Here is a 13,127-nt window from a genome sequence, read left to right as displayed (position 1 = left end):
GATAACACTGGTGATTTTTAATTATTGTTGTATCTCATTTTTAACCTTTGAAAACAAAATCTGAAGTATTTTTGGACAAATATATATTAGAATAGGATTTAGATACAAGTGTATAAATTATGATTATGTAATAAATATGTGCCCTACTCAGAAATTAGCATCATTAAGTAAGGTAGCTAGTTAGCTGGTATTTTTGCCCACTCCAGGCCTAGGTATAGTCGTATGCTAGTAAATTTATAGCAAAAGGTTTTCTGGGGAAACACAAACCCTGATTTGTAGTGTTGGCCAATTTCCATGGTCTTAAAATGTACCACCACCAATTTCAAGCAACCATCCTGAAGTCACTGAAAGCAGGGATGGGAAAAGGTGGGCATGTTTGGTACTCCTGAGCTGGTATTAGAAGAGAGTTTCCTGGGCTGGTGTGAGTATCTACAAATAGTATGACCCATGGGATTCATGCAGATAACAGGATATATTTAGAATAACTGAACCCTGATACTGAAGGGAGAACCATATACATTTTTCTATCGCTAAACCATAAGGATATGTAAGTAGATCTGTAACGTAGAACATAATTTCTGACTTCAGATGGTCTGGATTCTTCTTTTTCTAAATTTTAGAAATCTGTTTCTCTGTGTCCTGTCCTGCTTGTTCTGGGAACCTACTTCTTGCTTCAGGGGCTTCGGTAAAAATCACAGGAAGGTCTGACTTCTCACATATACATTTGACACCAGGCAAACATTTTATATATGGAGTTTTTCCCAATGTTTCTCCACTGTGTGAAGGACTTGAGTTCTTTCTGATATCACCTGAAAATAGCAGATGCCTATTTCTTTGTGTGGACATTTCCTGAAACTCAAGCTTTATATTCTCTGGCCTGAATAGTATATGTATGAGTTTTCCACCAGGTTGTCTTCTCTATCTTCTCTGCTTGTGCTGTGGCAAAAGTTTTATACTAATGTACAAGAGCCACGGTCTCCCTCCCACCCCCAGCCTCAGTACTGCCTTAGAAAATGCTCTGTTCTGGGTTTCTGTGTTAGAGATTTGACATTAGCTGTCTGCTCTTTCCCTTGGGTCTATGGCCTCACTTCTAGGACAACTCTCTGGATTCCAGAGTTTCCAGAACTCCCAGTGCAACACAGGCTCTGACCCTATTAGACCTCACTGGTCTCTTTGTCTTGTCCATTCCCCAAATGGTAGACTGTGCCATCTCCCAAGATTTTTGGTTAAGGGTAACTGTTTTTACTGAAGACAGGACTGTATCTGAAGGGCTACGATGCACTTAAATTTGAACCTGACTTTCTAGATCAAGGACATAGATAGGAACGTATTTCATTCAAGTGTTTGTTGGCCTACACTATATTTAGTCATATAGTGTGCAGACCCCAAGAACACTCCTGTGTCCTCTTTTATCCTTTAAGTATGACAATCTAGGTAAGTAGGGATAAGTTTTTTTAAGAGGGCAAAGTTCCAGGCAAAGAGGCATGGGCATGGGAATCCGTTTATCAAAGCATAGAAAGCTAATGCCCAGGCATCACTGCCAGAGAGAATATAACCGAGCCCTAGCTGCTGCTATGAGGACATATGTCAATGTCTAGACCAGCAGCAAAACTAGTCAACAGCAACAGTCTGCTCTTGAATAGAGACTCATTTGTTCCTTCTCACTTACCTCCTGACTCTCCCTCTATAGGTCATTGCTCTCCTTCAGATGCACTGAGGAAAATTAATGACTGTCCTGGAGTAAAAGGACACAGGCTCAGAATTATAGACTGAGAGTACATGGCACCCTTGTCTCATTTCTTCTACCATGGTCAGACCATGACTTGCTGAAGTGATCCAACCCAGGGACATTTTAAACTCCTTTGGGAGGGAAGAGCCCATTTCCACATGGACTCTGGACTAAAAAAATAACCTTTCTCATTACATAGCACATGGTCCTTTCTGTGCATGACATCAACCTCCTTTCCCACTTCCCAGCTGCAGCAACTCTAGGTCATTACAATAAAATTGCTGCCTGCTCAATATCATATAGGCTCCATGTATGAATATACTGTTTCCCAAGGCTCTTTCAGCAAAACTCAGTGTAGGAATTCAAGTTAAGACAAAACCTAAATTGATGTCATTTATGGACTTAAAAAATGATATTAATTCAACATTATGGCTATCTCCAAGAAGGTCCCATGTAATACATATGTAATAACAATGCTCATTTCAGTGGTAAGTACTTCTTGTAAAAAAGATATTCAAGCATCTTCTAATTGGTATAAGTACTAAGATAAACATTTTTACGAACTGAAGTGGAAACATAAATAAAAAATCAATTACCCAGGATTTGGGGATAATCTAAGTACTGTAAAGTTTGTAGTAAAAGTATGACAAGATACCTGCCTTTATTATTTATATAGAGACAAATCTAACGTACCAAAATCAAGAGTAGGAAATGAAAGATAGTAAATTGTCCTGGACTGGCACATGGTATTGACTCCTCAAGTACTATGGGCAATTGAGATCAGCAGGAAATTCACAAAGGAAAGTTAGAGAAAACTTCTCAGAAAACACAGGCCTTGAGCTACACCTCAAAAGATAAGTAGTAGAAGGAGGAGGATCTCAAGTAATGGAAACATAATAAGTATGATGTTTAATCTTATGTGTCAACTTGATTGAGCCATAGTGTGCCCAAATATTTGGTAAAACATTATTCTGGGTGTTTCTGTGAGGCTATTTTGGGATGAGATTAACATTTAAATCAGTTGACTGAGTAAAGAAGTTGCTCTGTTTAATGCAAATGGGTCTCATCCAATCCACTGAAAGCCTAAATAGAACAAAAACATTGACCTTCCTCTTAAAGAATTTTTCTTGCCTTACTGCTTTCAAATTGAGACATGAGCTTTCTTCCTGATTTAAGATTATGTATTTATTTATTCATGAGAGACACAGAGAGAGAGGCAGAGACAGAGGCAGAGGAAGAAGCAGGCTCCCTACAGGAAGCCTAATGTGGGACTTGATCCCAGGACCCTAGGATCATGATATGGGCCGAAGGCAGCTGCTTAACCACTGAGCCACCCAGGTGCCCTTTTTTTTCTGATCTTGAACTCAGATTGAAACATTGGCTCTTTCTGGGTCTTGAGCCATTTGGACTGGAACTTACACCATCAGCTCTCCAGAGGCTCCAGCATGTTAACTCACCCTACAAATCTTGGGAGACTTGCCAGCCTCCATAATTTCCATGAGCCACTTCCCTATAATAACTCTATCTATCAATCTATTTATTTACCTACCTATCTATCTACATCCTTTTGGTTCTGTTTACCTAGAGAACCTTGATTAATACAATAAGTAAAGACACACAATATATGCAGGATAATGTAAATGCAAAGTTTGGCCTGATCACATTAGAAAGTACATGGTGTGAGGAAATTCAATATAAAGTTGTTTTGACAGATGATGGAAAGCTAAGAAGGGTGAAGGCTGGCAAGGTATCAAGGCAGGATCAAGGTATCCCACTCCTAAAGTGATCACACTATCACTTGTCATTTCTGTTATTCTTTTCCACTCAGCCCAAATTTGACTGAGGATTTAATCTTAATACTGTATCCCCAAGTACTCCCACCAATCATTTAGCCTACGTGTGCTAGATTAAACCTTTAAAAAATCACCTGGGGATCTGAATCAAATGTAGATCAGATATTGGTTTAGTAGGTAGGTTTATGCAGAGCCTGAGTTCTGCATTCCCAAGTGATGCAAAAGCTGTTTTGAGGATCACACTCGGGAAACATCCCTTATTTAGCTAATGCTGGTTGAATCAAGGAGCCAGTGAGGAAAACCTACCTAGCCTCTAGACAAAGGAGGCATGGCCTGGGAAGAAGAGAGTACCTTCTGGAATTATTTTTAAATCATTTCCTCCATTTGACCTCCTAAGTATTGTCATGGGAATGGACTGTCAAAATTTTGCAAAATCATAGAACAAAATTCAAGAGGAAATAAAAATTCATCCAGAATATATCATTTGAATTAAGCATCATGAGTTTGTCAGAAACAATATGAACATCCATTTTGCTAATATTAAAAGAGATGGCATTCTAAAATTTGAATTCTGAGAAGCATTTGATATAATTATTTATAAAATGCTAATATTAGTTATTATTGGCCTCAGTAAAAGCTTCATAGGAAGAAATCAAGGGTTTAAGCAATTCAACCAGAAGCTTTCAACTGGGTTTTCTCCAGGGAGAAGTAGCATAAAGGTAGGAATTCCAAGAAAACCAAATGGCAAGCCTTTTGAAATCAAGAGCTACAATTTTCCTCTCCAGACCCTAGGTAGAAAAGAATAAAGCACCAGTGAGTGATATATTTAGGAGGATGGTCTATTTGAAAATAAATAAAAGACATAAACAATTTGTCATCTGCCTATATCATTTGTGGGGACAGGATATTGTAATATACAAAGTAAAAAAATAAAAATGAGACTAAAATCTGACATACGCTTATATAAAAATACTCAGAATATCATAACAACAACCATAAAATAAGTACAGGTACTGTGTATTAAAAAGAAATTGAGGCCAAGAAGAAATTAAATGATTAATAGGAGTTTCTGGTTAATAACACACACATCCCACAGGCATGAGCTTTTCTCACTCCCACTATATATGTGTATTTTGTTGTTGCTGTTCATTGTTGAGCTCTGTTGAAGAAGGGATGATGAAGTGCAATTGTGTCTATGTTTAGGCTGTTAGTTGTTTAGAGTGATGGGTTTAATGGAAAGAATCAACCGGAAGTTAACTTGAATTTCAGTGTTACCGCTTAATAAATCAGAGTCATTCTGTCCTGACTTAGTCAAAATACACTCAACTACAAACTTCTGAATATCTAAAGTATACCAAACACTGTGCTAGCTGCCACAGAACAACATGAAGAAAAAGACTGCGTTCTAGACCTCATGGAGGTTAATTATTTAAGAGCTCTCTGCTGCATTCACTTTGTAGGATCTATCACCTACTTGCTGTATGACCTTGAGGGACTTATGTAATTTTCCTAAATTTAGGTAAAATGAGATTAATAACACCATTTACCTGATAAAATTACAGAGAAGATTGATGAGAAATTTGGCAAATGTGAGACTAGCACAGTGCCCAGAATTTACTTAACATTCAATACTTGCTAGTTCATCTATAACTCTTAAGCTTAAAAGGGGGGTTTATAAGCCTTTTCCATGAAGCATCACCAACTCTATGTGTATTAATATTACTCTATTCCAATACATTACTTTTGAAGTTTGAAGCCAGTTACACCAATATATAGTCTCATATTCTTTCACAGACACATCACTTGGCTCCATATAGAGATTAAAATGAGATTTAAAGTTAGAAATCATGTCTTTTATTCCCTATATCATTCCATTGTTGAACATAATATGTAGAGTACATAGCAGACATTCAGCACTTGTTAAGTCAACCAACCTTATAACCTCTGTGTCACATTGTACCTTTTTTGTTCTCCTGTATATATGTTCTAACTATTTAAAGGACTTGTTTATGAAGACAAACATAGCATATGAAAAATTTAGTTGAAAAGAAGTCATGTACAAATTCAATATAATTTATTACGATGATAATTATGACTTTATTTTCATAAATTTACTTTCAAATACATATATATACATATATATATAAAATCTCCTAATACTCAGTATTTGGCCTTTCACTCTTTGTAATTTGTACAAAAGTAACTTGGTTCAAAAACTGCCTCCTGGAATGATGAAATCACTAGTTAGCAAGTTTGTACCTTGATTGTCCAGATAAAGTTAAGTGCAAATAATGCTTCCATGGTGGGTGAGGCCCCTGAAAGGGACAAGGGAAAATAATGACAGGAAGGAAAAACTGTCCCAGGACTGAGTGACTTATTCTGGTGACAGGACTGGCTGCAAGGTTCCCAGTGACCCTTCTTCCTTTTAAAAGCTCCATCTTCTCCCTGAAAAGTCTTCAGAGCAGGGGTTCTTTACATTTTTGTTGTCTTGGACCTCTTTGCCAATATGGAGAGGTGATAGATCCCTTCTCAGAGCAACATTTTTAAACATTTAAATGCATAAAATAAAATACATATAATTAAAAAGGAAATGAGTTATAGAGAAATAGGTATATAAACATCAAAAAATAAATTTGCAAATACGGATATCTTTAATGTGTATTTATTAAAACATTAAAGATCTGTAATTGCCATATCAAATTAACAATAAGGATAAACTATTTCAAAATATCTGCAACATCTCTACTATGAGATGAAATTTTGTCGTCTTTATGACAGTTACAGGTTATCACTACTACATTTGTTTGTCACTTACATCATAATAAAAAAAATGCTAAATTTCAGTTAGAACTTAGTGAAAACAGAGATCTATTTCTTTTCTCATCCAAGAAAAGAATATCCCATTCTGTATTCTATTCAGGGACCATTCAGGATCTGCAGAGTGTGGATTAAGAACCCCAGATTTAGTCTCTTACCAGTGTTTCAAGCTACTAGGTCTTTGCTCCTCCTGCATTTTACTCCTTCTCTGTCACCTTCTTAACTGCTGACACCTGCTCTTCCACTAAAGCTCAGTGCACCATTTCCAGGAAGCTGTGGTTGACATGGGTGCCAATTTCCTGAATCTCACCCCCTCCTTATCAAAACACTTAGCAAATTGTATTTAATTTTTACTAGTTTCACTCTTCCAATCGCCCTTGGAGCTGTTTGAAGACAGTGATGGGTTATTTATTTATTTTCATTCATTTATTATCAGTGATTTACTAAGTGACCAACTCCATGCCTAGCTTTGAGGATACAGTGGTAACAATGTATGATCTATGTCCTTAATGAGCTTTATGTGTAAACACTGGTAAGAGTAAGGTCTGGACAGAGATGAAAAATCAGGATAAGTGCCTTGTTAGGGGTAAGGTCATGGACTAAGGGTGATCGCATGAAGGGCATGGAACCTTGGCCTTGGGAGTCTTGGGAAGCTTTCAGTATGAAGATATAAAATACTAAATATAATGAATGTAAAAACAGTTCTGAATGTGTTCCCTTTTAACTGTTCTTAAAATGTACTATATGTTTTATGCACTTTTCTGTGTGTACATTTTATGATTTTTTAAAAAATCTCAGATATGATGGGTGTTCATTTTGAATATAATGAGAGATCTAGGATGATCTCAACCTGGTTAGCATGTTTGCTGGTGGGGGAGGCAGTCCCCAGGCCCAGCCTTGTAACTATCACTCCTCCATGAGCAGCTGGATCTATGTTTAAATGAACCAACCCATCAATATAAACTTTAAGCTGCTAACTCTTTCAACTCCAAGAGGCCAGATAATTGAGATCCAAGTGAATTTTACCCGAATTCTAAAAACATGCTTTCCTTTTATATCGTATATCCTTAGGACACACAGTTAGACTAAGACAGAAAAGTTGTTTCTTACCTGTTTCAATGTCTGAAAAGGAGGCCTTTAACAACCTCTTGTTAGTTCTAACAACACTCTAGAAGACAGAATTGAAAAAAGCTCACATACAAAAGAGTCAAACCTTCTGTTTTTTCCAGTGAATATAGCTCAAAATAGTGAGGGTTAAAAGAACTAAATGAAGAATGAGGGAGAACTTTTGTTTTTACTCTATGTAGTTACTTGTTATGCACAGTTGAGATTCTGATATGATTCTTTTGATCAAAAAGAGTTCATTGTAACAGAAAATGTTATATTTGTTAAGACCAAAACACTTTCAGGAAAGGTTTGGTCTCATTTAGGAGGTTAAAAAGAGTAAAGGCATTTAAGATATTCAGTAAAGGAAGAAAGGACATTGTACTATACCAGACAGTGCAAGCAACAGGAACAGACTAAAGAAGAGTGGGATTTAGTGACAGAATGCAGACTAGCTCCCAATACCCGAGAAACGGAAGTACAACCAGACCTCCAGAGAGACAGAAGCAGGGCAGTAGCAGGGATCTGGGTGAAGAAATAGTGACAATCTCTTTGGGGAATTGTAGTCAAAAGACTCCGCTCCAATCATGTTCTGTCCATGGGCCATACTCCTAAGACTTCTATCTCATTGGTCTTGGCAAGTGAGAGTAGGGATGGGGAGAAGTGCCAGCCCACCCTTTGCACATAGTTTGATAGTCCTACCAAGTCAGTACATGAAGGGGATGGACAGATCTCACAGACAATCAGACATTATGAAGGCCTTACCAAGCCAAGGGAAAGAGATGCTGAACTTGTAAAAACAACAAATATTTACCACAGGCACTTTTGTTTTATCAAGGGGAAAAAAAGATTTCTCTCTAAATCAGTCTGTCTGAAGAAATAATCCAATTAACAAAAATAGGCCGAGGACCTGAATAGACATTTTCCCAGAGAAGACATACAGATGGCCAACAGACATGAAAAGATGCTCAACATCATTAATCATCAGGGAAATGCAAAACAAAATCATGAGCTATTCCCTCATACCTGTCGAAATGGTCAAAATCAAGAAGATGAGAAACAACAAGTGTGGTAAGGATATAGGGAAAAAGGAAGCCTCATGCACTGTTGGTAGCAGGTAAAAAACAATATAGAGGTTCCTCAAAAAATTCACAATAGAAATACCATATGACCCAGTAATTCCACTATTGGGTATTTACCCTGGGAAAATGAAAACATTAACTCAAAAAGATAAATGCACCCCTGTGTTTATTGCAGTATTATTTACAATAGCCAAGGCATGGAAGCAACCCAAGTGTCCATCAATAGATGAATGGATAAGAAAAATGTACACACACACACACACACACACACTGGAATATCATACAGCCATTAAAAAGGATGAGATCGGGGATCCCTGGGTGGCGCAGCGGTTTGGCGCCTGCCTTTGGCCTAGGGTGCGATCCTGGAGACCCGGGATCGAATCCCACGTCGGGCTCCCGGTGCATGGAGCCTGCTTCTCTCTCTGCCTGTGTCTCTGCCTCTCTCTCTCTCTCTGTGACTGTCATAAATAAATAAAAAATTTAAAAAAAAAAAATAAAAAAAAAATAAAAAAAAATAAAAAGGATGAGATCATGTCATTTGAGAAACATGGATAAACCTAGAGGGTATTATGCTAAGTAACAAGTAGTAAGGCTGAGAAACACAAATACCATATGATTACACTCATAAATGGAATCTAAAAAATGAATAAACAAAAAGCAGAATCAGATATAAATACAGAGAACAAACTGATGGTTGCCAGAGGAGAGGTGGGTGGGGAGGTTGGGCAAAATAGGTGAAGGGGAGAGGGAGATACAGGCTTCTAGTTATGGAATGAGTAAGTCACGGGAATAAAAAGCCAAGCATAAGAAATACAGTCAGTATTATTATAGTAATGATGTAATGGGGCAGATAGTAGCTATACCTGTGGTTAACATAGCATAAGTATAGTAGTATCGTCAAATCACTAAGTTGTACATCTGAAACTAATGTAACATTGTGTGTCAATTATACTAAGAACAGATCAGTCTGGAAAAAAACAAATTAGTCTATCTGATCCAGTGCTGCTGACATCCTTCTGTACACCTACATGAGGAGTTCAAATACTAACCACTTTTAATTAAAGGCTAGAACACATTTTATTATACAAACATTAGTGACAATTTTAGAAGTCTCAGCTGTTCATGGTAAGTCATTTATTACTTTCACAAGGATTTAGAAAGAGCTAATTTTAAGTAGATGCTTCTTTGCTGATCATTTCACTTCTGAGAATGATAACATTAATTTTTTTTTTAACGTTAAAAGCACATAATTTGTATCATGCAATTTTTGGACAAAATTAACATGAAACCTTAAGAGAAAGTACTTAATGTTCTTTTTTATCTTATGAAATGTAAGACATTTTTTTACTTCATGAGATGTTGAAATTATTCTATTTTCACTTTAAGTCACTAATAATTATTATTTTAACCATAATCTGAGTTTGGCTGGTCTTATTTTCTCTCTAGTGTTCAGTGATGTGAAGAAAGGGTACAGAATATGTCAGATGTTAACTATAATTAATGTTAAAAACAGATCTGATGAATCAGGGTGTTATTTCTGAAGAGAATGACTCAACAAAGGCTTGCCGGTCACAATTACTAAAAATTAGTCATTCTGTGAGATCCTTTTGCTGATACTAATAGATGAAACACCCTTGAGGGAAACCCTTTTGAAAGTACTGCAACATGACCTCAGAGAAACATGCCTTTCCAGACACAAAACTAGTTATCAATTCATCCAAGAGGATGTTGAGCAAAGTTTTCTTAGAATTTAGATATCACTGAAAAATACATTCATAAACAACTTCTTTCCTAGCTAGGTTCTGAGTATGTGATTTTTGCTCTATATTATTCCATAGAGTCACGTAAGACCGAGGACTTAACCTCTGTAATCCTTACTTTCCCAGTCTATATGTGGGATAAAAATTGGTGTGTACCTCTTAGGGATATAGTATTAACTAAAGGAAAGCACATAAAGTACTTAGCATAGTACTGGATATGTACCAGATGCTTAATAAATATTAATTATTATAATTATTATGAAACAGTTTTGTAATAATTTGAAGATTCCACTATTTTTCTCACGGCATTTGGGAAGTATTTTTAATCTTATCACTTCCCAGTTTTATCTGAGTTTTATCTGCCTCCCAATTTATGTTGCAACTCCTCTTCCCTGAGAGTGTCACATTCCTTTCCCAAGCTATCGTTGTGAGCAATCTGAGGCATTCTTCCCTCCGCTTTTCGTAAGGCAATGACCTGGCACATCCCCTCACCTTCAGGCTTCAGGACGCCAAGAAGATAGACGAATTCCCTTGACATTTTTCCTTGTTCCTCAGGGGCATCTGCTTTCCCTTTCTGCCTCATCACCTTTAGAAAAATCTTCTTTTGTTCTCACAGTTGCCAACAAATGCTGTTCACAAAGTTTGCCAGAGGATGTACTGGCATGCCCAGTGATGATGGACTAGGACTAGAAGTCCTTGAAAATAAAATTCATACTGATCTGGATAGAGTAATGATAGGAAAGATGGCCTCTCTTGGAAATATTAAATAAATTGTGGAGAATCATGAATTCTTTGCATATGATACATCTCCTGTGAAAGAATGCTAAGAGATATCCCTATGGACAGTTTTTTCCACATTTCTTGAACTACATCATCTTTGTATTAGTATTTATTTCCTTAAAATCTTAGAACTATACCGAGGTTTGCAGGGAACACTCATGTCTGCGAGGGAATATTCTTATATTAGCATATTACTTCATTAGATATGTCAATTGTCATAACTTAATGACACCCTTAATAGAGCCTGAGAGTTCATGGCAAAAGGTTTAATTATATAATTAATTAATGAATAAAGACAGTTTTTACACCCAGAAAGATAGAAAAGAAAAATAGTCAGTCTTCAAAATATTTAAACTGGTATTTGTTGAGTTCCTATACCTTATTAAGTACAGTTGAATGTTTGTTCATTTAAATCTTAAGCCACACACACACACACAACACGTATTTTTACCTCTTTTTTTACAGACTTAGGAAACTAAGATTTGAAGAGTGTAAATCACTTGCCTAAGGTAACAGGCTACTTAGTGGAAAAACAGGAGTTGAGTCAAACTCTTTTTCATTAAAATTCACTGTACTTGGACACCTGGGTGGCTCAGTGGATGAGCATCTGCCTTCGGCTCAGGTTGTGATCCCAGGGCCAGGGAGGGGCTAGGGATCAAGTCCTGCATCCAGCTCCCTGAGAGGACCCTGCTTCTCCCTCTGCCTATGTCTCTGCCTTTCTCTCTGTGTTTCTTATGAATAAATAAATAAAATATTTTTTAAAAAATACACTGTACTCAATTCCTAAGCCATGCTATAACACCCTTTTTCTATGAAAGCTAATTTCTCATAGGTCCTACAGGTGGTTATACTCATTTTGTTTGTAAAGTTTTGTTTTGTTTTATTTTCCCTTCATGACTTGCCATGAATCAGCATTCTCATACTGTGAATGGTTTAGCTTCAGATTTCTCTTCTCCAAATGGAGGGAGTGGACACATCTCAAGCTAAAGGCAGGGCTGGAATGTCAAAGTCTCAGCTCCTTAAGGGTCCAGAGAAACTTCCCTCCCAAGAATGCCATTGCTTCTGGGCTGCTTTCCAGGCTCAGCCTGCTTACAGGACTTGATTACTCTATCTTGCCGGTTCTCAATGGAGAACTCTTTGTTTTGGACCCTGTTCTTGTATTCTGCTCAGTGGACTTGAAAATTGGAGATTTCCTTGCTTCCTGGTCCTTCCTGTGCCTGGGAAACAGACTTGGAATTCTTCTTTTCTTCTCTTCATTCGGCGAAATGACAGCCCTACCAGTTACCATCCCTTGTCTCAGCTCTTGGAACCCAGCCTGGGCCAATAGTTAGGCCTTTTGAGAAAAGAAGTTTAACTTCCTTGGCCAGTTTCCTTCCTCAATGGACTGAAGAACTGAGGAAAGAAAAGCTTATCAACATATATTATATAATACTCAAATTTACTTAGAAAAAAGATTGAACTACCATTATTTGAGACAATTTATATGAACTAATATATGAGATAACTAAAAGAAAAAAAACCCATTTCTTTCCTTTTCCCCTTCCCTACTGAAATTAAGTATAAATCTTGAGTAGAATAAATTCTTACTCTTTACAGGTGTGAATGCTTGTAATAACTGCCAAAGACCCATGATTACTACATACATACATATCTTTAATTTTATTGAGGCAAAAATGTGTATAGTGCCTGTGGCAAAAACTCTAAGCTGTTAACCAAAATTCTTTCTCTTATTCTTGAGCGCAAAGCTAAACCCTATTTCCCAGTCTCCCATGCAGTTTGGTATAGCCAGGTGCTAGAGTTCTTGTCCTGATGTGCTTTTGCATTTCTACCTTCTGGCTTCCTGGGAAGAAGGTAACCACAGCCACCTTGAAAGAATGATGGGGGCTTTGTCATCCTGGTCCACTAGAGGACCACATAGAGCTGAGCTGCCCCTGACCTGGAACTTTCACCTTGGTCTGAGACCTGAAACAGAAATAAATGTCTTGTTCCCTAAGTCATTAAATTTAGAGGTATGTATTTTATCACAGCACAGCCTGCCCTCACTGAAACAGTGCACTTGTGG

The sequence above is a fragment of the Canis lupus genome, chromosome 37 (genome assembly GCF_011100685.1).
Source record: "Canis lupus familiaris isolate Mischka breed German Shepherd chromosome 37, alternate assembly UU_Cfam_GSD_1.0, whole genome shotgun sequence".
NCBI lineage: Eukaryota > Metazoa > Chordata > Mammalia > Carnivora > Canidae > Canis > Canis lupus.
This window is presented reverse-complemented; position numbering follows the sequence as displayed.